This window comes from Phaethon lepturus, unplaced genomic scaffold (genome assembly GCF_000687285.1).
Source record: "Phaethon lepturus isolate BGI_N335 unplaced genomic scaffold, ASM68728v1 scaffold5410, whole genome shotgun sequence".
Taxonomy (NCBI): domain Eukaryota; kingdom Metazoa; phylum Chordata; class Aves; order Phaethontiformes; family Phaethontidae; genus Phaethon; species Phaethon lepturus.
In genome coordinates, this window is record NW_010511043.1 from 95,743 (window position 1) to 119,311 (window position 23,569).

General features: G+C 37.8%; 1 protein-coding gene across 1 annotated transcript in view; it reads left to right on the forward strand.

Moving 5' to 3' along the window:
* Positions 1 to 23,569, forward strand: part of EXOC2 (exocyst complex component 2) — a 119,480-nt gene that overhangs the window by 81,815 nt on the left and 14,096 nt on the right. The window lies entirely within an intron of this gene.

The following is a 23,569-nucleotide window of genomic DNA, read 5'->3' on the forward strand; positions in this document are numbered from 1 at the left end:
CGGGCCTTAAAAACACAAAGATCTTAGGGTTTATTGCTTTAAATAAAAATCTCTCTTTTGTCTTTTGTTACTACTTTTGTGCTAAGAATATATGCTCTAATACAGTTTATATCTGAAATAACTTAGATTTTAATCTTGCACATTCAAATTTGTATATGAATAATACATCACTTCTCATCATGTTTAAAATATGTTTTTGCTTGGCTTGTTTGCGTTCCCACCAGCTGACAAAGAGAAGGAAGTTGTTGTGTCGTATTTTCTGTGCTCATTTCTTGATCGAGTGCATTGGGATCTATTTACTAGACTCATGTTACCTTTAGGATTATTCTGTAGTATTTTTCATTTAAAAGGAATACTGAATTTCTATTAGAGGTATACTTTAGTCTGCTTGCTGTCAAGTTTATTGTTGGTTTCAAGTACTTTCGTTGCAACTTTTTGGTAAAAATCAACATGAAGATATTAGGGACTCCTCTTCAGGGTTACATATCATAGTGTTGGCCAAGAGGTGCCAGTTTGAAGTAGTAAAAAAATTGGTTGTGTGTTGGGTGTTTTTTTGTTAATCCCCAAGCTAGACATGTTTAGAAGGAACATATAGTCACTTCTTCCATGCTTCTCCACCGTGATGATCTGTCTTTCTGATGGATAAATTCTGTCAAATGTACCCTGTTGACTATTGGTATAAAAGCATAACTTTGAGTACCTTCAATTTGTCTGCTTATAGCAATGGTTAGCTGATTCTGAAAATATTTGGAGCTCTGAAGATAAAAGTAGTAAGTGACTGGGAAAGCCTCCCTCTTGGAGGAGGTGGATGAACTTCATTATTGAAAAGGACCCCACACCATTTCATAGGGCATATGAGAATCTGACTTTTTCCGGTATTCAATTTAAAAAAAGAAAATCACCCAGCAAGCATATAGTAGTTGTTTGGTTTTTTTCTATAAACTAGTATTGACAAACAAAATTAAATGTTACAACAAGATTGTAGTTGAGTGCATATACCATTATGTAATCTAAAAGATGCAGTTGGTACTGAGGTAGATATACTATCTTTAATTTTCCTCTTGGAAAAACCCAAAACAAACGAACACGAAACATCTACTTTACAGTTTCTCTCAAGTACAGCATGAAAAATATCTACTTTATTAAAGTAAAATAGCATACAGGTGACTGACAGTGGGTCACACTGAGTCAAACACACAGTTCACTCAAGGATTTGTTAAAGATCGACACATTGGTTTGTTGAGGAAAAAAAATTACTTGTACAGTAGAAATTATTATCTGTTCTTCAGTTATCTTTATGGCTGCAAAACCTAAATATTTGAGTCCTTTGGCTCATTTAAGATCTTGACTTTTGTAGCCTTAATTTTAAAAAAGAAAAAAAGTTGATGGCGTTGGCCAGGCAAAACATTTAGGCCTCAGTTGTGTTCTTGGGTGGTACTATCAGTGATGTGTAGTGTTGCGTAAGCAAAGTTTCTTGATGTTCCTTAGTGGATACAGCCTATGCCTGATCACCAAGATGTAATAGTTTGGGCTGAAGGTTTTTTAATGCAATGTTTCTGCATTAGTTTTCAAATAGTACTACTGATAATATAAAGACAAATTTTGAGAAGAACCGTTCTTTTTTTGAAAAGAAAGAAGGGGGAAAAGGCACAGATTTGCCCATGTTTAAAGAGAAGGTAAAAGGCAAATAATTTCCCTGATGCAGTCTGAAACTTTCAAGCGTTCCATCTGGCGATTGAAAATTTGACTGGAGTGGGGGCACAGATGTATCTTTTGCAAAGGACATTTTGGAAAACTGTGAGCATGAAAATACTCTGGAATTGGTTAGGAATAACGTAAAGAATTTTCTGATGATGAATTTGCCGTGTTGCTAGTCCAGCCCAGAGCTTCAGGACTGCAGCTGGTTTCGAACATTGTACCGGCCAAGCACTAGCAAGTATTCCTTTCTTCATGCTCCCCCTGCTGTTACCGAGCAGAATGAAGAAGCTGGAAGCCTGAATAAAATGCAGAGAACAGCTGATCTGGACTATTGGGAAGATAATGCTTTTGGGTAGATGGAATTGTTCGTGGGGAGGATACCAATGCCGGTAGAAAACAGGGTAACTGCAAGGGAGGGAGCAGACTGGAATGAAAAGTTTGTGATGAAGACTTGTATCAAGCAAGGAATGAAGGGGGAACAAAGCGGGAAACCAGGACTGGATGAGCAAGGTAGAAATGTAAATTGGGGTGGGATTTAGAAATAGTATTAACACAGAAATTGATTGAAAGGGATTATCCAAACAACAGACAGACTTGAAGTGCAAATAAAAGGGCAGAGAGGTCAGATACTCGCTAGATCAGTGAGCTTACCAGAAGCTGCAGTGTAATCGAAGAACCCCCGCCTCAGTCTTGCACTTTTGTCCCCTAGGGATGACAGCCTATTAATATTACTGATCACGTAACTTCTGCCAGCTGTGCAAATAATGTATATATTACTATATACTTATAGTAACAGTACAGGCAATGCTACATGACATATATAGGCAGTACCACTGAGAAACACAACAATGGCCTAAACATTTTGCCTTGCCAATGCCATCAACGTTTCTTTTTTAGAATCAAGGCTACAAAAGTCAAGGTCTACATCATCAGCCAAATGACTCAAATCCGTATAAACCTACTGTACAGAAGCTACATGTATGTTTTGCCAGTTCTGTTGTTGAGCCATATGGACCAAAGCGGTAGGATAATTTTATGGTTTCCATTCTGTTTTTTTGTTTGCTTTCTTTTCAATGTTAGTAGAAATTCTATGTACAGGAAAAAACTACACAAAGACAAAAAGCTACACAGAGATGATCAAGTACAATCCAATCTCTAGAGAGTAACATTTTTTTCTCACGTGGGTATGCTTGACGTGCTTCATGCAATGGAGGCTGTTTTGGAGATAAAAATGGGGTTTGTATTAGTGGAGCTGTTACAGGCAAAAAAAAAAATCTATCCTCAGCTGTTACAGATTTTGAGAAGTGAGTGAAGTATAATGTGGGAGGGGGAAAAAAGTGGAGACAGGATTCTGTCCCTGCCTCTGCAGGGTTTTCTGTGTCATGTTAATAACTCACTTAAGCGTTTTTGTCTTTATCTTTAAAATGCCTTCTTTGACTGCTATGGATTTGAACATTTGTGTTCAATTTGACTACCTAAAGCCTTGTAATGTATAGAATATTCAGAAAAATCTTATCCAAAAACCTTGACAATCTTTTTATCATTGGCAACTTTGCAGTCATCTAAGTACTAGGGACAATAATTCCTCGCATCATATAAATCATGGGGAAATAGAAAGGAAAACATAAGAATGAGAAGAATTGTAATAAATGAACAGTTCTGAAGAAGAAATTAGAATGGAATTAAGAATCCTGTCTCTTGAGCAAGCTTTGAAAAATACATAATATTAAAGCTTTGAACCATGTTTCTGTCAGTGTGGAAAAAGCATATGCCTTGCTCACTTGGGCAGTTGTCCTGTAATTATCAGATATTTACCTATACATATGTTATTTGTTACAGTTTTAAATATAAGGAAGGGCAAATTGTTTGCATGGGGCAAATTTTAATTTAGCCTATGTACTATAACTTGTTTAGTTTTTCAACATACATGCTCTATTCAATATGAAAGTTCTGAATGTCAGAAAACTTCTGCACAATGTAATTATACATTTGCACCTTTATTTTGATCTGAGGTGTGACTGCTGGTGTTAGAAGGCAGTGTTATTAACTTAATTAGATTTATTGTTAATAAATAACTTTCATTTAAATTTTCATTTTAATTTCAGTGTTGACTTCTGAGTCTTTACAACAAAGACTTCAATTTTAACATGCAGCAACAGTGAAATCTAGTTTGGTTCTGTTTTCCTGTTTGAAACATTGTTCTAATTTAATCTACCATATTAACAGAATTAAGAGAGATGAAGGGAATAATGGGAAACATAAAGTTAATCAGTTGCCGAGTATGTTTTTAGAAATTTTTTTTTTTTTTTTTTGCATAATGGTCAATCTGCTAGTTCAGCGTACAAGGTTTTTTCATTTGTGTTCGTTCTTCTCTCTTTCAGTAGGAGGTTGTGTTTTGTTGAGTTTCTTTTTAAATTTTATTTTAAATGCATGTATTTTGTCTTAGTCACCTGACAAAATTAGTCTCTGTGATCTCTTCTGGATTCCAAGCCTATATTCCTTTGGAGGGTGAACGAGGTGGTTGTGCTACTCTGAATTTGGATAGGAAAGATTTCTGTGTATTGAAGGTTGTGCGGTACAAGTAAAAGTAGCTGTAGTATGTGGGCATTCAATCTTCTAGATTATTAATACGAGCTTATGCATGCAAATGTCAAATTATTTTTAATAATGTGGGAAGGTTCATTATATTTTATTTGCTTACATATAGAAAAACTAGATAAACTTGAGACTATAGTAAGTGTGGATTTGTTTACCACACAAAAAGTGGATGATCATTTTATCTTTCTGAGGAATTCAGATGTGGTGATCTCTTTTCGTAATTTTTTTTTTTAAATGCTGGCTGCTGTGTAGTCTAGCCAACATTCACTCAAAGTTCACACCATACAGAGTTGCAGAGGCTAGTCTAATAATTTTAAAAGATGTATCTTCTGTGTTTCGCTGGTGTTGTCAGATATTGGGTGGGTTTTTTCTGTAGTGGTATTTAAAATTTCACATTGCATTGAAAGTTTCAGGTGATTTCACACTTTCAACTGAAAGTTCATTGTTTGTGGTTTTTTAGATATTCATTCTGTACTTGGCATAAATTGAATATAGTAGAGTTAAATCTGAATTCTTATTTGGTATATTAAGGGAGCATTGTTTGAAACATTTCAAATATATCAAATGCCCCTCTTACAGTAAAAGACTAAGTGTGTCAGATCTGCTAAATCAGATTTGATGTATTTGTCACATCTCTTATCTGTTATTTGTCTAATTTAAAAATCTAATAAAAAAACTTCTAATGGCAATAGCCTGATGAAAAGGTACTCAGCAGTTAAAAATGAAATATCAAAAGGCATATTTAATTTGTAGTTACACAGCGACATACTTGTCAACCCTAACTTTTCTTCTTTTGTTTATTTTGGGGCACCAGCACCCTGCTTACATGAAAGATGACAAGTGCATTTACATCTTAAAAACATTTGGATATAGTAGAAATTTTATTTTTTTTTTAGAAATAGGCAATTACTTTTTGACTGAAATGTGCAAAATAGTTTGATTTGAAGTCTCTGTAACCCTTTAGATTTCTTCTAACACTTCAAATGGGTGGCTTCAGAATTATCTTTCTAAATGTGTAGATGATTTTGAACTCCAACAGATCACAAGCTATTGACGGCCTGTGTTTAGGAATTGTCTGTCTTTTTTATCCTTTAGTAAGGCCAAATCGACTATTTTTATGCAGGGATATAGCGTACCAGTTTGTATGTGAACAGGAAGAAAAAAACGATGCTTTTTCAGTTCATTGCATATGAGAAATAAATGCCATAATACTTTAAAAAAGTGTTCTGCATTGGCAAATAAAGTTGCTAAAGGACTTGTCAGTTGTGCCTTTTTGTTACAAAATGACAGCTGTTTGGCTGTTCGTGACACAGTCACAGTTATATTCCACTAGCTAGTTATTTTCATATAGCTACTGGAGTGGAAGGAGAGCGTACAAGCCTTACGTGTCTTACAGCTTGCCCATTCTTGCGTTGCATATCATTGTATTTCATTTTCTTGCAGTGTTTCTCAGGTTGCAGTTTAGAGTGCCCAGGGGTTCGGTGTTGGTGGGAGTGACAACGTTAGCTACTGAAAAGGGAACTTACTCTTAACTTCTAGTAATTGTAGCAGCAAAGTGATTTTTTTCTTTTTTTTCTTTCCTTTCCAGCAGGTAAGTATAAAGTATAGCCGGGTCTCTTTTCTACATCCTGGAAGAACTGAGCTGCAGCAAGCTCATCCAGGACATGTGAAGGGAAGAAAGAAGAAAAAAAAAAGAAAAAAAAAAAAAAAAAAAAAGAATAAAAAAAAAAAACGGCTGGCCAAAAGGGAAGACAAAAAAAAAAAGAAAAAAAAAAAAAAAAAAAAAGAGATTACATAAACACAGGGCTGCACAAAAGGGAATCAGCACTTGAAGAAACATCTGTGTATCTGTGCGGGTGTGTTATACTTTTGTGGAGAAACTTTTTGGAACACCAGAGTGTTCTTATACACCGTACTCTAAGTTGTCCAGTTAAAATACGCTATTATTCATTCAAACTAACTGCATTTGCAACATGTATTAGTAAATTGATATTTTGTCATTATAGTAAGGAAATGTTAACTACGTTTGGTATCAACAATCAAATTTTTATTAGGATGAGTTGAATTCAGCATCCTTAAATGACCTGTTCAACCAGCAAGTGTAACAATCCATGTGTTGTATGACTGCAGTTCTTGTATTTGGTTTACTACATGTAATTCTTCAGAGTAGAATACTGTACTAAAATTTCAAAGTCAGGGGTTATTATATTATAGCCTTTCAAGTAGTTTTGTAAAAAAAATTAATTTGCTGCTTGAAATATAAGCAAAAATTTCACTGCATGTTTCAAGATACCTTCATTAGTGTAACTTCATTTTTAACCTCAGGTTTTTCTTCAATTTCACTCTCAGACATTCAGGTTTCGTTGTTTCTTACTTCTGACAACAGTGAGATTTCTTAAATATATTACATTGGTGTCTGAACTGTAAATATTAAGGATCATTCTAGCTGCTGAAATGTAATGAACGTTGTACCCTCTCTGTACTTGGAAACAGTTGCAAAAGATCAGAACAGGAGAAGGAACTGTTTCTCCAGCTTCCTGTAGTTTCTGTCAACAGGTTATCTTTAACTTCTGACTATTATAGAAACCCCAGTAGAAACTGGCCTGGAGAGTCATTGCATTTTCTGGTCCCTACCCACCACATACTGAGTTGCACTTGCATGTAGACTTTATCATATATCTTCTTGTGCTTCCGCACGCTTCTTGCATGCAAGATTCTCTGCTGCTAATTTTAAATAGAGTTTTTTGTTGCCTGGTCTCAGCAGACTCTAGACTTCATGTGTGCAAGCATGCAGCAGAAGTTCATCTGCAACTTAACTATTTTGTTTCTTATGCTTTCTGTTGCTTTGCGTGTCTGCCTTCACTCACAGTTCCGCTTTATAGCGCTTTCTGCTATTAAGCCTACCAGTAGTAATTTATTAGACTGTCATCCATATCTCTCCCAGCTTCTGGCAATACAGTGTGGCATTTCTGTTTATGCTTTGCTAAAGACTATTAAGCTCCAGGAATTAAGCTCCAAAAACATTTTATCTTCCAGCTTTTCATGAAAAATACTGAAAACCTGCATTCTTCTCAAACTGCAGAATTAAGTGGTCAGCAAATTTGTAAATTGCCTATTTAAGCAGGGTGTATTTTAAAAAGGGAAATAATATGATAGGGGAAAAATGCTTTCTCATTTGAAACTTTTGAAGGCTTCATTTACATTGCTTGAGGGATGGGAAGAACATGAGAGGAAAAGTCTTGTATCTCTCAAAAGGAGTCTTCCTGTGATTCCTTGGTCAGACTGTATCCTAGTCTTGTTGTAGCTTGAGGATTGTGTCTGTTCACATGCCCTTTCGAACTGATGGTATTAGAGGTCACTCCAATACCTAAACGAGATGATAGTTATAACAACTCCAGAGTATTTACTTACCATCAATGTCTGACAACTCAGAAGTCTCTTCTGTTGTCTAGACAGTTGTGGGAAGTTCATAGAATCACAGAATAGTTTGGGTTGGATGGGACCTTTAAAATTCATCTGGTCAGGATACAGTTGGCCTTACGGGCTGTGAGCGCACATTGCCAGCTCATGCCCAGCTTTTCATCCACCAGTACCCCCAAGTCCTTCTCGGCAGGCCTGCTCTCAATCCCTTCATCCCCCAGCCTGTACTGATAGCAGGGGTTGCCCCGACCTGTGTGCAGGACCCTGCACTTGGCCTTGTTGAACCTCACGAGGTTCACATGGGCCCGTTCCTCGAGCTTGTCCAGGTCCCTCTGGATGGCATCCCATCCCTCAGGTGTGTCAGCCGCACCACTCGGCTTGGTGTCATCTGCAAACTCGCTGAGGGTGCACTTGATCCCACTGTGTATGTCTCTGATGAAGATACTAAACAATACTAGTCCCAGTACAGACCCCTGAGGGACACCACTCTTCACTGATCTCCGTCTGGACATCGAGCTGTTGACACTACCCTCTGGATGCAACCATCCTACCATTTCCTCGTCCACCAAACAGTCCACCCATCAAATCCGTATCTCTCCAATTTAGGGAGAAGGCTGTTGTGGTGGACCATGTCAAAGGCCTTACAGAAGTCCAGATAGATGACATCAGTAGCTCTTCCCTTGACAACTGGGATATTCCGTCATAGAAGGCCACTAGGTTGGTCAGTCAGGGCTTCCCCTTGGTGAAGCCATGCTGGCTGTCTTGAATCACCTTCCTGTCCTTAGCATAGCTTTTAGGAGGTTCTGTTCCATGACCTTGCCAGGCACAGAGGTGAGCCTGACAGGTCAGTAGTTTCCAGGATCCTCCTTTCTACCCTTTTTAAAAATGGGTTTCCCTTTTTCCAGTCTCCAGGGACTTCACCTGACTGCCAGCCCTCTTCCAGTCATGGAGAGGGGCTTGGCAACTACATCAGCTAGTTCCCTCAGGATTTTGGGATGCATCTTGTCACGTCCCATAGACTTGTGCATGTTCAGGTTCCTCGGGTGGTCTCAAACCTGATCTTCTCTTACAGTGGGAAAGACTTGGCTCCTCTGGTTCCTGTATTGCAGGCCATCCCATCAAGAGGTGTGGGAAGAGATGCTGCCAGTGAAGACTGAGGCAAAGAAGTTGTGGAGTACCTCAGCTGCCTTCTCATCCATTGTTAGCAGTCTGTCAATCTTGCTCAACACGGGGGTTATGCTTTCTTTGACCTTCCTTTTCTGGCTGACATACCTGTAAAAGCCCTTTTTATTATTCTTTGCATCCCTGGCCAAGTTCAGCTCCAGCCGCGCCTTGGCCTTCCTGACCCCATCCCTACACAACTGGGCAGCATCCCTGTACTCATCAGGGGATACCTGTCCCTGCTTCCACTGCCTCTGCGTTTCCTTCTTGCCCTATAGTTTGCCCAGCAGGTCTCCACTCAGCCATGGTGGTCCCTTGCCTTCCTTTCCTCATTTCTGACACATGGGGATCGAGAGCTCTTGCACTCTGTGGAAAGCATCCTTAAAGACCTGCCAGCTCTCTTCTGCTCCCTTGTCCCCGAGGGCAGTTTCCCAGGGGGTCCTATTGACTAACTCCCTGAAGAGCTGGAATTTTGCTTTCCTAAAATTCAGCGTCCTGACTTTACTCTTCGCCTGCCCCATATCCCTCAGGACTGCGAACTCCACCAGTGCATGATCACTGCAGCCCAGGCTGCCTCCAATCTTGACATCACCAATTAGCTTACTTGTGTTGGTGACCAACAGGTCCAGTATCGCAGCCCTGGTAGTAGGGCGCTCTATTACCTGGCTTAAGAAGTCATCCTCAATGCACTCTCCTGGATTACCTACCATGCTTACCACGCTCTTTTCTAGCAGACGTCAGGGTAGCTGAAGTCCCCTAGCAGGATGAGACTTGTACCATACTTGTCTCCAGTTTGGCATTTCAAGGGTCAGTTTGATCTTTACCTGGGAAACTTGTCATGAGTTCAGCATTTTCTAGACCACATAGTGTTAGTTTGCAGTCTGTCTCTGGACGTGGCCATGTATTAATGTCAACAACCTTTTTTTTTTTTTTTTTTTTTTTTTAAACAACGCAAAAAAAAATTTTAGACCCTCAAGTACACTTTCTGAGAAACACTTATTTTAATATTATTTAGTATTTTTATAATTCTCTTTGATAATAGCATCTGATCTCTGCATTGTTCAAAGCATAAAATTAATCAGGGATTGGAATCAATGATAATGCATAGAGGAAAAAGGGCAAGCATAATTTTTTCCTCTTCCAGCACCCCTTATTACATGCATGAATGAGGGGATATCCACACAATTTCTGTACTGCCCCAACCCCTTCAATAGAACATAAGTAGTCATAAATCATGTCTTCAGCAGAACAATACTCAGTGGTCTAACTTGTTGGCATAGAGAATGCTTTCATGTTTTTTGCATTTGATAGGCACAAACGCCATCTTAATGTTTACTCTTTGGTTTACTGATTACTTTGTGTGCCCCAGTGTTGTTGGAATGAGGCAGGAAACAGTTTTGGCGCAGTGGCAGGTTGGGTTTGCAGGATTGGATAAGTGAGTAGAAATGGATGGATGGGAGGATGGGAGAGGAAGAACTCAGTGACACTTCAGATGGGTTTGGGATCCAGAACTGAAGACCAGGCAGATGAGGGAGGTGTGATAAGATCATAGTATAAAAAGCCAAAAGCTTAGAACTCCGAGTCAATAGTCACTATTATTTGTTTTTATTTGATTACTAGTTTGATTATAAGCAAAAAAAAAAAAAATTAAAATTAAAACTTTGATTTTGAATTAGGTGTTTGAGGGGCTCAGTATTAGACTGCTCCTTCAATCATTACCCTTAGAAACTAGATTTTAATTATCTTGGTAATGCTCAAGGTAGTTTCTGCAGCAATCTCTTAACAAACTGAGGTGTAATGAAACAAGTAGAGTGGGGAAAGTAAGTCACACAAAAAGTAAAATTACCTGTAGCCCCAAACTGTGGTATTGGGTCTGTCCCAGACTCCCTAGTTAGGCTTTTTAGCTTGGACTTCCTTTCTTCCTACAAAGATTTATTTCCACAAGTGTGCTTAGTGTAGATGCTTTGCTATTTCTCACGTAATATTCAGTTGGGTAATGTTTGCTGCTAAGAGATCTTGGGACTGCTCTCTTCTTGTACCCAGAACCGTTTTAGAGTCCCTTTGGCAGTCGCTAGCCAGCTTCCAAAAAAAACTGCGGTTGCATGGCTGTCAGTTAGTGTGTGTGTCTTGGCCTGCTGTATTGACAGAACTAATTTTTTACTATACAACATTCATATGCTGAGAGATTAAATGTATTCTCAGGGTTACCTGTTTTTTTATTTTATATTTAAATGTATTTGCTCACTTGGAACAGTTGCATTTTTCATATTGTATTGGCTAATACATACAACTACATTTCTTGTTTTGAGGTTGTCAGTGCTGCAGACAAGATCCTTTGGAAGACAAGCCATCCATTTTAAAAGTTGGGTTCAAGGCAAACCAATACGCTGTAGGAACTGTGGAACTTTAAACTGGGGAAGAGTTTATTGAATCATACTGAGGTCATAGTCATAGTTTCAGAAGACAGTGTGCATGGGAGCATGGTGAAGTCAAGAAGCATTTACAGATCATGATTAATATTTGGAAAATTTTAGTGTGGTGTTGTTACCTACTTACAGGTGACTGTGGCTCTCATTTAAGGCTAATGGTTGATCTGTAGCAGAAGTTTGTCTGCTGCTGTTCGTAGCTAAGTCATAGTCCTCTAGCTTAAACTGTAAAGGATCAGAGTTTTGCGTGTGATATTTCAATTCAAAGTCCCAAGTTAAAACTTTGCTATTGGTCTAAGTAAACTCAGCTGTATCAAAATTACCAGACTTGTTTGTGCAGGGAGCTGCCTCTGTGGGTTCCTATCATCCACACTATTGTGCCTAGGGAATGGTTTTGTCTTGTTAACCTTTAGCACGTAGCTACTAGTTAGAAACAATCCGTAACAGTGTGTGTTCTGCCCTGATAAAGGTGCTTAGCGTCTTGTGGTGGCAATTCTTCAAGCGCCGTACAAAATACAGCGTTACAGTACCTCATGTACCACCTGTGCAGATGCAGAGAATCATCTTACAATACCTGGGGCTTGCCCCAGACAACTCAGCAGGGGAGTCCAAAAGCCTTGATGCCCTTTGTGAACTGACCAGTGGGTTTACTTTCTTGCTTATGGTTTGAAACATTGCATAAGAGCTTTATGGTCAAGTAGAAAACAATACTGAATTCAAGATGAAAGAGGAGTAATAAAAACAATTATTTTCTGATCCCTGAATGTCTGCAGCAGTTAAGGGTGCTGTAGTCACTAACATTTTAAAAACGCTGATGAAAACACAATGTCCAAAATGTATCTTGCCACTGGACAGCTAAAATAGAATTGGAAAATAGCTGTCTGCTCAGTGCTTCAGTAACACTTTTTGGCCAGGGGTGTGTGCATGTTTTTAAGTTGAAAATTTTAGTGTAACAAAAAGTCTCGGCTTTCTAGACAAAACTTCTATACAAAATTCAGCCTGGAGCATATTCTCTCTGTAGCCAAGTTATCAAGCCCTTGAACTCTTACTTTTAAAGTGGGAAAATATGATAGACTTCTAACAGTACAGCAGATCCATTGTAATAAAAAGCATTTCATTAGCTTAAAATTTCTTTACACAACGAATAGCAATTTAAATTTAATGAAACACTTAAACTTTATTGATGTGTGGATGAAATTACAGTGTTGGACTTGTTCAACGGTTGAAGTAATTCAAAATTATTAAAAGCCTTTACTTTGAACTGTGAAAAATCTTAAGCTTTCCAGTTATTGTGGGTCACTCCTGAGTCCAGATAGCTTCCAAATGTTAATTTTGAACTTGAACAATTTTTAAGGATCTATTGTTCAGGTCATGCAAAGACATTCTTCATTTTAAGTCCATGCCCTTTTCAAAATGCTGTAGGGATTCAGTGAAACTTGGAAGTTAAAAACTATGAAATAGTAACACTGGAAGTCAGTGCAAGTTCTCACCTTCACTCTAATAAATAGGATAAATATGTAGTCTCACTGAATACCGTATGTGCCTCTCAACAATTTTTGTTCTTTTTCCTAGCAGAGGGCAGTAAGGTTTGTTGTTTGTTGCTTTGGTTCGGTTATTGGGTTTTGCTTGGGTTTGGAGTTTTTTAGTTTGTTGCTGATGTTTGTTGTTTTGGGTTTTTTTACTGCAAGAACCTCTCCAAAAGCTGCTGTGGTCTGGTTCCAGCTCATGGCTTATTTAAACAGGCAGATAAATAAAATTCTACACGAAATTGAGCTTATGGCAATTTTTAACATACATTTAAGGTATATTCTTGTGATTAATTATTACTGATTTGCTGATCTACATGTGTTTGGCTGCAGTACGTGGTGCGGTTTTAAATACATACATTGGTAAAAGTAAGGACTAGCTGAAAGTCAGAGTGATGACTGCCTCTTCAAGGTCATCGCAAGTTACTAAGTCTGTGAAAAAGAAACCAGAGTTTACCATAGGACTCAAATGTGAGAATTTGGTGAAATGAAGCAGAGCACGACCTTCTACTGTGTCTTCCAAAGAATCCACCACATCTGTAACCAAAGTCCCATTCTTCGATTAGATCTTTCCCATGACTCAGTATTTCTACCGTGCCTACAAAATACTGCTACCTACTAGTGTTTGCTTGTAAGCTAATACCCTAGCTTTGGTTGCCAATTTGCTGAATTTAGTTACTAAGGACAAATGAAAACTCCATCTATCCACAAATGGTATACAAAGAATTTGGAAGAAAATATGTAAAAATGTTAACAGCTAGTCCTGTGGTTTCTGACTGACTGCTTGCATTTTTTGTGTTAAGAACATTCACAGACCTTTACAGAATCAGGTTCCAAAAGTATTGCGTTTTTTATATTATGTCTGTGCTGCCTGCTTGTTACAATTGCACTTCCGATATAATTCAATAGAAATAGCGACTTTTTAAAAAGAAAAAAATCATTAATTGTACTAAGAAAACTATACCGTAAAAGACAGGAAAATTGTATATCTTATTGCTGTTAATAATCTTTAAAAGTGGTGCTTTGAGCAAAAAGTTTCTTACTTAAAAAAAAAAAAAAAATCTCTTTTAAAAAGTCCATGCTCTACTTCCTTTTGCCAAGTTTGCCTTTTCTTTTACTTACCAAAGTATGTCTGTCTTAAGTCACAGTAATAAACATGGGACATGTTTCACTGGTGACTAAGTTTTTTTCTGCAGCTTGAAGGTTAGACAGATACAGGACATAACTGGACACTAAAATTATTAGTGTCTGTATCATTCCAAATACTTTCTTTGTGAAATTGCTGTCTTTTGGATCAGTTGGCTTCAGTTTTCTCATTTCTTATAATAATAATATTTGAGTGACAACCAAAGTAAATTCATAAACATAGTATATCTCTAAGCCCATTCTTCGTTTATGAAATTGCTGTCATTTTGCATATGACAGGCTATTATTACAGTACCAGTGACTTCGGGAATCATGAGAAGAACACATGGTTTCCTGAGTGAGTCTGTATTTTGAAAGGTTTTAATAATTTCAGGTTTTATAAAATCATGAAAGGACACCTTCAGGGTGCCTTAAAAATGATGTGTTTGAAAGAAATAAATGAATATTCTTGAAGACTATGCTTGGTTTGTGTTAATGAAAGGAAATATTGCTTGGGATTTTTGGATTCCACTGTTCTTAGTTTTGATAGAGATGTTGATTTTTAGTATACCTTACAATTAAAGAAGTGATGTGCTTTTCCCATTGAATTGGTCATTCTATATCTTTATGGTGCATACAGCTACCCTCTTTTATCTGTGAAGCACATCTTTTTAAATTGATGCTTCTTGCCATTACATAAATCCTCCTCTATTAGGATATTGGGGGGGGGGGGTGCAGTCTGAAGGGGTTAGTCTGTGGTGCTGACTTCAACCCCCCTGACACCGCTGGATGTGTGACTGGGCATTTACCTGCACATCTATAAAGTGAGAGATGTGTCTGGGTTGGCAAGGACCACCAAAACGATGAGTTATCACACACAGGCTTTTTGAAGCCTATGTCCAAATTGTGAAGAGGTACAATTGGTTTCCTTTTTTCCTAATTCATTTTCCTAATTCTTCACTTGTGAAGAATTTGGAAAATGCTTTAGGTAAATGACAAACAGGGTACTGTACTGGAAACAATACTAGTACCAGGCTTCAGAAGAACGTAGGTACTAGTTTTACAAGATGATACTCTTAGCATGTCCACCAACCACCAGCTGCTCTGTACCACAGTTTCTCTATTTTTCTTAAATCTCAAAAGAACTCAACCAAAAAAAAAAAAAAACAACCCCAAAAACAAAAACCACCCCAAAAAAACCCAAAGAAACAAAGAGAGCTTTTAAGCAGCAGAGCAGTTTCTTGGTCAGCATGCTCTAACTTTATTTCATGAGAAAACTGTTGATGCAGATGGCTTTTTTGAAAATATGTCCAATATATATCAAATATATATATACTAAGCTGTCTGTCCCCTCTTACATGCAATATTGTGTCATGCCTCAGTGTTTCTCTTGCTCACAGACATTGGAAACTTAAGAATGTTCTGCAGACAGAAAACAGCCTTTAAGTTCCGACTCTGCCAGATTTCCTGGATATATACAGAAGGATCTCAATCCCTCCTTACAAACTGCTAAAATCAGTGGGAACCCAGCCATAGCAGGGTTGTGTGCCCTGTTGATTTTTCAGCATCTTACATGTTGGTTATTAACACTCTCTGCTTTATCAAAAGAAAATCCTTTAGCTTTAAAATTGTTCTTATAGTGGAAATCTAGTGATAATAGAACTTGTATACATAATGCTATGACTATTATATGCTGAAATTTCTGGGAGACAGAAGGATGGAATTTTTAAAAAATTTTCCTTGAGGAGAATGAAGCAGCGTTTGCTTAGGAAGCCATCCTATAGCTAATGGATTGCTGGTAGAAAAAGTTGAGGCATTCTTAGATATATTCATTTTCATATCAAGAAGGAGGGTTTGTTATATTTAAGAATGTCACGCATAAATTTCATTCTTCAGAACCTATTTTTCCCACTCAGGAAGAACAGTGGTTTTGTTTGGGATAGTATATATTATGTTGTTGTTGGGTGAAATGTCTTTTCTTGTAGTGCAATATTTTTCATCTACCTCAAACCAGCTACTTTAAATATCTGATAGTTGTGATTATTTGACAATGCTGGGTTTCCCCTTAAGTCAAACATATATAGCCACTTGAATTCAACCAAAAAAAGACTCAACAGCCCCGACACTGTTAATGCTGAAGTAGAAACAGGAATATATTTTTTTAAGTGCTGCTAAATCTGTAGGGCAGCAATCCACATGCTGTTGGCTATAAAGTGTTTGTATTCTTATTCTGTCTCAAGGTTGCATTTATGGATTACAGCCACATGTTGATGGGGCAACTGTGCATGTAGAGCACTGTTTAATGGCTGTAACTGTGCCAGTTAAATGACAACAAAAAGAGAAGTTTCTGTGGGTCATATATCTCAAGTACAGGGCTCAGCTAAGGGTCATTGATGCATTTGTTTACAAGTGGTGACTGAGGTGAGCTGATACCTGTGTATGCTTAGATGAAGAGGTGTGGATGGCTATAAGCTCCAAAGTAGATTTTTTGGTTTTGTTTTTTTTTTTTTACGTTAGCGAGTAGGCTTTTTGTTTGGTTTAGTGGGTTTTAATTTTTTTATTTTGCCATTTAAATTTCTTCTTACCAGACTAACAGGTTTAAATTTGGCTTGTTCTGCAATAATGCAAGTAATTTGAGAATCTTTACGGTTCAATTCTCAGCGTGGTATGCAGCATCCTTTGCTCATGACCTTCACATCTGGATTGGTAAATGGCCCTTTACACTTTGTTACTGTGTTTGACGGAAGAAATGAAGTATCTCTTAACAGAACTCTCCCAAGAAAATGCATGCATATCAAATTGGCTTTCAGCTACCTGCACATCATTTAAGTATTAGATGCTAGCAAACATCTCTTCTTCCTCAGTGAAGCACTATTGAGCTTCGCATTTCCTGTTGTAGTCTTTGGCCTTTAGAGGTTTTGCTCCTTATCTTCTTAATAAAGCAGATTATATTCTGTCCCAAGAGGCAGTGGATTTCAAAGTGTGCTAAGGATCAGAAAGCAGTAAGTATTTGGATTGCAGACTCCTTCAGCTATCCCTCGGATCTTCCTGGCAGTTCAGATGGAGTAGCAGAAAGTTCAGAACAGCCTCAGAAGCTTCTTTTTTAAAGATGTCTTAGTTTGGGCTATGCACAAGGGTGCAGAACCAGTATTACTCTCTTGGTGTTCTCCTCTTGTAGACTGAAGTTCATGCATAGACAAAGGTATTAATCACAGTAGTGGCAGTCTTCAGAGCTCTTGCTACTCCAAGCCAGCTGAAACACAGAAACTTTCAGGTTCTTTGAACATCATGACATAATTTCAGTTGCTTGTATTAAAATAGTTCAAGTAATGTGGTCTTGAAAGCCTTCATGTTTAATGTTTTTGGAAAGTAGTTTTGTGGCTACTTGTGTCGAATTGTTCAAGTGACATTCACTGTGTTACATCAACATAGTCTTATGGCTGAAAATACGAGCAAGGCAACTAATTCAAAGATGGAGTTCTCTGGCCTTCAGATCTCAAAATATTTAGCTAGGTTCTGACTCTTAACGATCAGGCTCTGTCCTCCCTTGCTTCAGAACTGTGCCTTGTAAAAGCACTTTCCCGCATCGATTACTGGTAATTTCTTCATTAAATTTCAATTATCAATGACCATTTTTTAGGTCACTATTAGTTCTCAGAATTTTTTCTCTGCTGCCTAAGGCACTGTATATTTATAATTACCATGAGAAGAATTCAAGGAAACATTAATCTGATTCACAGTTTAATTAGTATGGAGCTAACAAGAACAATAGATTTATCAAAACATTTTCAGTTTTACCAAGACCGACCTGCTAATGAGCTATTTATAGCACACTTGTATCTATTTTTGTCAGTAGTCTAAGGACTGACTTAGGACAAATGGGTTAAAAAACAGGAAATGTGGTTAAATAAGTGGGTAATCTCTCCAGAGAGTTTCCAATTTGCCTACACGTTCACATTTTCTTCTGAATGTACTCTCAAAACAACACTAAGTACAGTACCTTGAAATCCATCTCTGTTTAAAGGAGGGAATGTTTCCAGCAATAGCAGGAAGTGGCCTAGTGAAAAATTTTACATTCTTGGTTACATTTAAATGAGGTTCTGGAGTCACTGTCTGTAAGTGGTGTTTGTTTTTTTCCTACTTTAATAATATTGGAGCAGTGTTAGGACATGTCAGTTGGTTCAGGTGTATCATACGAATCCATAGAAGTCTGTGAATGCTGTAATTGGATCTTCGGCTCTAGACTGGTTTTAAATAATTACTTTCCTCCAACTTTACCCTTTCTTTTACATGGGGCTGTATTTACTTGTTAGTATAAAATGCACATATTTTAAAAAATACATATAGATGTGTTTGGAGGTAGTAAAAATAGTGTTATTAATCAGACTGCATAAAACCTTATTGTGGAGTAAGGAATTTACTGAACATGATGATGTTCATTTAATTCTCTAAGAGGTCGTGTCCATATTTCTTCCTTTGGGCAATGCAGAAGCAATAACTCAATGAAAGCCATCCTTTGCGCTGCTTATCATTTGGGTTTTGACAGCTACTAATTATTAGCTTTTTTTAAAATCAACTTGAAAATTATTTGTGAATCAAAACGACAAGCGAATATAATAAATGAATAAAGCAGCTTAAGTGATGGTAAGGATTATGACCTGGTGGAGTTCTGTTTTTAGACCTACTGTCAGATATAAGTGTTCTGCTTTTAACATCCTACAGACAGTTTTCTAAAAATGTCTTTATCCAGGGCAAACAACAAAGTGTCACAGAAAATACATTTTTAGTAATTAGGAAGAAACGAACAGGCTTGTCTAGCTACCTTAATTTAGAAAACAGGCCGCTGGTAGTACCGGTATTTGAAGCTGATTTCCTATCAACTGTCTTTGAAGGGAGAAACCTGTGTGGTGTTGTAAAGAGTAGAGGTGAGCTCTTTGTTATGTCCATGGGGAAATTCCAAGTCACATCTCTACTTTTTTTTTTTTTAAAACATCTGCGGGTTGTCAGGTTAGATGATATCACTGTGTGGGTGGGGACGCTTCAGTAAAATAGCATGACATACTCAGGTACCAGCGCTGTAGTCTGTGAAAGGCTCGTGTCTGCAAACAAGTTAGGTTTCTGTCTATTCCACGGTTAGGAGACTATCTTGAAATGTATAGGCTTCTTGGAAATTAAAACACTGCTTTTCTAAATGAGGTATTGCATGCGCTATAGTAATTGCAAATAGTAGCTAACTTTTAAAATTATTTTCCAGAAACAGTGTGTAACGTAGGGCATTTTCTTGAGAGGCAAATACCGTTTGTTCTAGAAACATACAAAGTTTTAGTTCGTAATGGAATCTTAATTATTTCAGCTAATTCCTGTGTTTGAATTAAACAGATTGTCAATCACGTTAAATTGTCCCTGATTATAAATGTTAGATTTCTAAATATTTGGGGGGGGGGCAACACCTAGGTTTAAATCCATGCTCTTGGTCTTCATGGCTAGCAGGTGCCACCCTCTTCTTTCATGTCATCCTGCGCGCTTAGTTCTAAATCCAAACTGCTTGTGTATTTAATTTGTTTTCAAATCCGAGTTAAGTGCTCTGAAAGAGTCAATAAATAAATTTATTCCAAATAGCTTCACAATACCAACATAATGTAAGACATTTTTTGCTATATATACTTCATAGTTCTGTAGCCTCAGTCTTTGAAATATTTTACAGGTAAGCTATATTGTAAGTCATGTTTATTTGGAATTTTGTTCTTCATTTTAATTTTCACTTTTAGTCTGTGCTGCCTCTTGTTCATTTCTTGGATAAGAAGGTAGTTGATAGATAAAGCTTCATCATGCTCTGAGAGGTGTCAGGCAGTCATCTCTAGGTATCGGAAGCCTAGAGCTATTCTGTAGATCTCTGAAATTTGTGTACTAAGGTATGTCTGCACAGATTTTTTTTTTTTTAATTCTTCTAGCAACTTCTGCATACAGACAGCGCTGACTACTCTGCTGACCTGCTGCAACCTCAGACAATGTTTCACGTTTTAGTGTCTCTTCCCCCTCCTACCCATTCTGTCTCACCTGTTTGTATTTTTAGTTTTCAAAAAGAGATTACTTTATTTTAGTCGGAAGTTATGGGTTAGGTTAGATTGAAAAGTGAAATTCTGTGGTATGTGTCGGGCAGTCGGATGACTTGGCTTGTCAGGGAGCATCCGTCTAACCTTGAAATCCCCAAGTAGGCTGCATGGGACGGGGCAGGACAGTGCTCCCTTGGGGTACTGCAGAAGCACAGTCTGCCTTTCCAAGCGCTGCACAAATGCAAATAATAGGCTGCCATCCCACAGGGCATCCTGCTAGCCCATAGTACTGCTTTTGTAACATGAGTCTCATGGAGGAAAAAATGTCCTGACCACAATGGAAATCATGCTAAAATAATTGTAGTTAAGGCAGTTATTAAATATTGCTATTGCTTCAGCTGTGATGCAGAGAGAACCTAGAGGAAATTTAACAGTTAAAATCAGGCTGTTTAAAGAAGTTACATGGCTTTGTGGATACCATTCATTAGTTTCTTTTTTAATGTGCACTACACAGCACTGATTAACGACTTGCAGTAGATGTGTGCAGGTTTTTTTCCAGCAGTTTCATATAGCAGATTAAAAACTTAAAGAGGAGCTGCAGGAGCTTAACTGACGTACAGTTTAAAACATGTTGCGTGTGACTTGCTGTAAAGTTTGGTACTATGTATCTGAAACTTGGAGATTAACGTTTCCAATATTGATTCAGTTAAATCTGGCAACAGGGTGTAATGTAATTGTAAACAATATATATCAAATAATCTAAAAAACAGGTGCATTCCTTAGAGCAGATGAAATAATTTTTTTTCCATTTATCCTCCTTTATGGGTTGTTATTCCTAAATTCTCTATCAGCATAAGCAAACGAAACGTCCAAGAACAGTCCAGTGTCTGTGGTGTGCAGCTAGATATGAAAAATATTAATCTCTTCTGATCATCAAATCCTGTTTGCTGTTATTTTTGAGGAAAGTTTTTTTATTAAAAAATAATCAGGCAAAAAAAGCTTTCAGATTGATTGACTGTTACTGGCATAACTCACCAAACATAATAATAAATTGTAAAAATACTGCATACCAAGTGGATGGTTTAAAATCTGAAACTTCAGACTCACAAGCATCAATTTTCCTAGCTCTACCAAGTCGTGTTCAAGCCTCAAGGCCAGCAAATTTAGTGCGCTCTTTTCAGAGGCGCTAAGAACCATTGCTCCCGCCAGCAGCGGTTGCTTGCCCATGCAAGTACTGGCCTCCTACAGAGGCCAGAATGCTCTCTGTTGTTTCCTAAATTGGTGGCTCTGTGCCTACCCAAGGCTCATTACTGTTTCAGTCCCTCAGAGCTTAGGTTTCTAGTAAGTCAGTCAACTCAATCTTGAAACAGGACTGGTAGCTTGGTCAACATACAAAGAACCATTCATTTCTCTTTGATGAATCCTTCGCTTGCTTTGCTTTTCAAAAAAAAAGCCAGAATTGAGTGACAGCTGTCAAACTGTAGAACTTCCTGCAGATGGCTTTTCTAACTCCTCCACAGAAGAGCAGCAGCTTTTAATATTCCTGCCTGATTTTTATGTGACACTGAATTTGCCTCAGAACTTTTTTTTTTTTCTTTTGATTCTTCGTAGCCTCTCATCCTCGTGTCTGGTGTGGTTTATTGCCGATGAGCAGAGGTAGCTACTGGCACCACCTACTTTTTCTAAACAGTTACGTGCTTTTATCCTCCCCTCTTCTCTGCACAATATGCAAGCTGAAAGCCTTGTTCAACAAGCGGCAGCAGGCAGGTTAGTTCCCCAGTTGTCCACCTCAAATGAGGTTCCAATCTCACAAGAGTTAAAGTATGTCGAACCCAAGCTGTCTGGGTTAAAATTTCCTGTGTGTTTCAGTTGTCCTAGCTGAACTTCAGTTCGTTCTTTGAACTCCTGAGTCTGCGGAAGATGTAAAAACGCTTGATGCTCATATCCTGTCTCTGTCTATCAAGTTACTCTAGAAGGACTGGGAACATTTGAAGACCTGTGTTGGCCTCTGGCACAGAAAAAGCATCCTGATGAGTTCAGTTTTACCGTGTGTGCAACTTTTGTTCTATTTGTGCATGCAAGTTTTGTAGCGTCTTTGTGTCTTAAAATTACACATACGGTATTGCAGTTCCAGCTCTTGCATGCTTATTCAGTCACTTTGGAGGTTTCGTAGTAGAATGTTGTCATCTAAGTACTTGAGGGAAACATAGCTCTGAGAACTACATGTGGGACATGTGTGCCACCTGAAGATCTCCTGAATGAGTCCTGCATTAGCAAGCTAGAAATTTAGTTTCCGTTACTCCTCAGAACCACAAATCTTTTTCCCTTCTGCTTTTCCCATAGTTCACACAGTCGTCCTTGCTACAGCTTTATGGTATTGTTAAAATTGCTTGTAAATGTAGATCATCTGACAGATTTAATTTGTAAAAAAAAAAAAACCAAAAAAACAAAAACACAAACAAACAAAAAAAACCCACAAGTGATGTAAACTGGTGATTAAATTTAATGGATAATCTTGTTAGGTGTTTCACCAGTGAAAGGTACACTGGAGGGCCCAAAATTGGAAGATGCTATTTTAAAGTTTCTGTCAGCCATTGTGATAGCTGATGCCTGAAACTGTCCTTCATTTTTATGTCTTAAGACTTCCCATCCCTTTTTCTTTAGAGCAGTATTGGGGCTTTGTTAGTGGCAGCTAGAATTCCAGCAAGTCAGAGTCTTTGGTGTTACAAACGGAGTGGGAGTGGAATGCATTTATGCTGTAACAGAATAATAACATTTTCTTGAGAGAGATTGCAAGGGCTTGTTGAGACTTTAACACATTTCTGTCAGAAGCTATGGAAAGTCATTGTATTTGTGCTTCAATATGCTAAATAAGATATATTTTAGACTTACGATTGTTATGTTTCACTTGATTAGCCTAATAGTTGCAACCTACAGTTACATGGTACATTAGTTTTCAGTGCTGTATAATAGGACTGGCAGCATGGTGTCCCAAAAACTGTAATTGCGTGGGCTGCTGAACAGTCCTAGAGAAGGCTGCACAAAAATTCTATTCTAGACAGAATTTTTTTCATTTTGAAACAAATTTCACAACAAATTCACAGTTGGATGCCACTGCTTGTATTTCCAGTGAATCATACTCCAGAAAAGTAATACTTTGCTTCAACAAAGCCTACCACAAACAGTGCAGTGGTATAAATCAGAAATTGGATATTTTTTAATTGTAATTTTGCAAAATATAGTATAGTTATTAACTGTGCCTGCAGGTCCTGACATTCAGATATGTTTGGCTTTGTCACCACATGAAAAAATGAAAATCCTTCACAAATAAGAAAAAAAAAAAGAGAAGGGCTGGGGGGAAATACGCTGTTTACTTATGCTCTATTCATGATAGGAAACTGACTTTCTGGCAGCAGTGGTTGTCACAACACTGCATATTTAATAGCATCGTGAGAGCAAACCTGTTACACAGTTACTTTTAATTTCCACCCTAAGTTTACGGTTGGTCAATTCATTTATACCTTTCTTTCTTGTGCCAGTATTGTTCTTCAGCTTAGCCAGC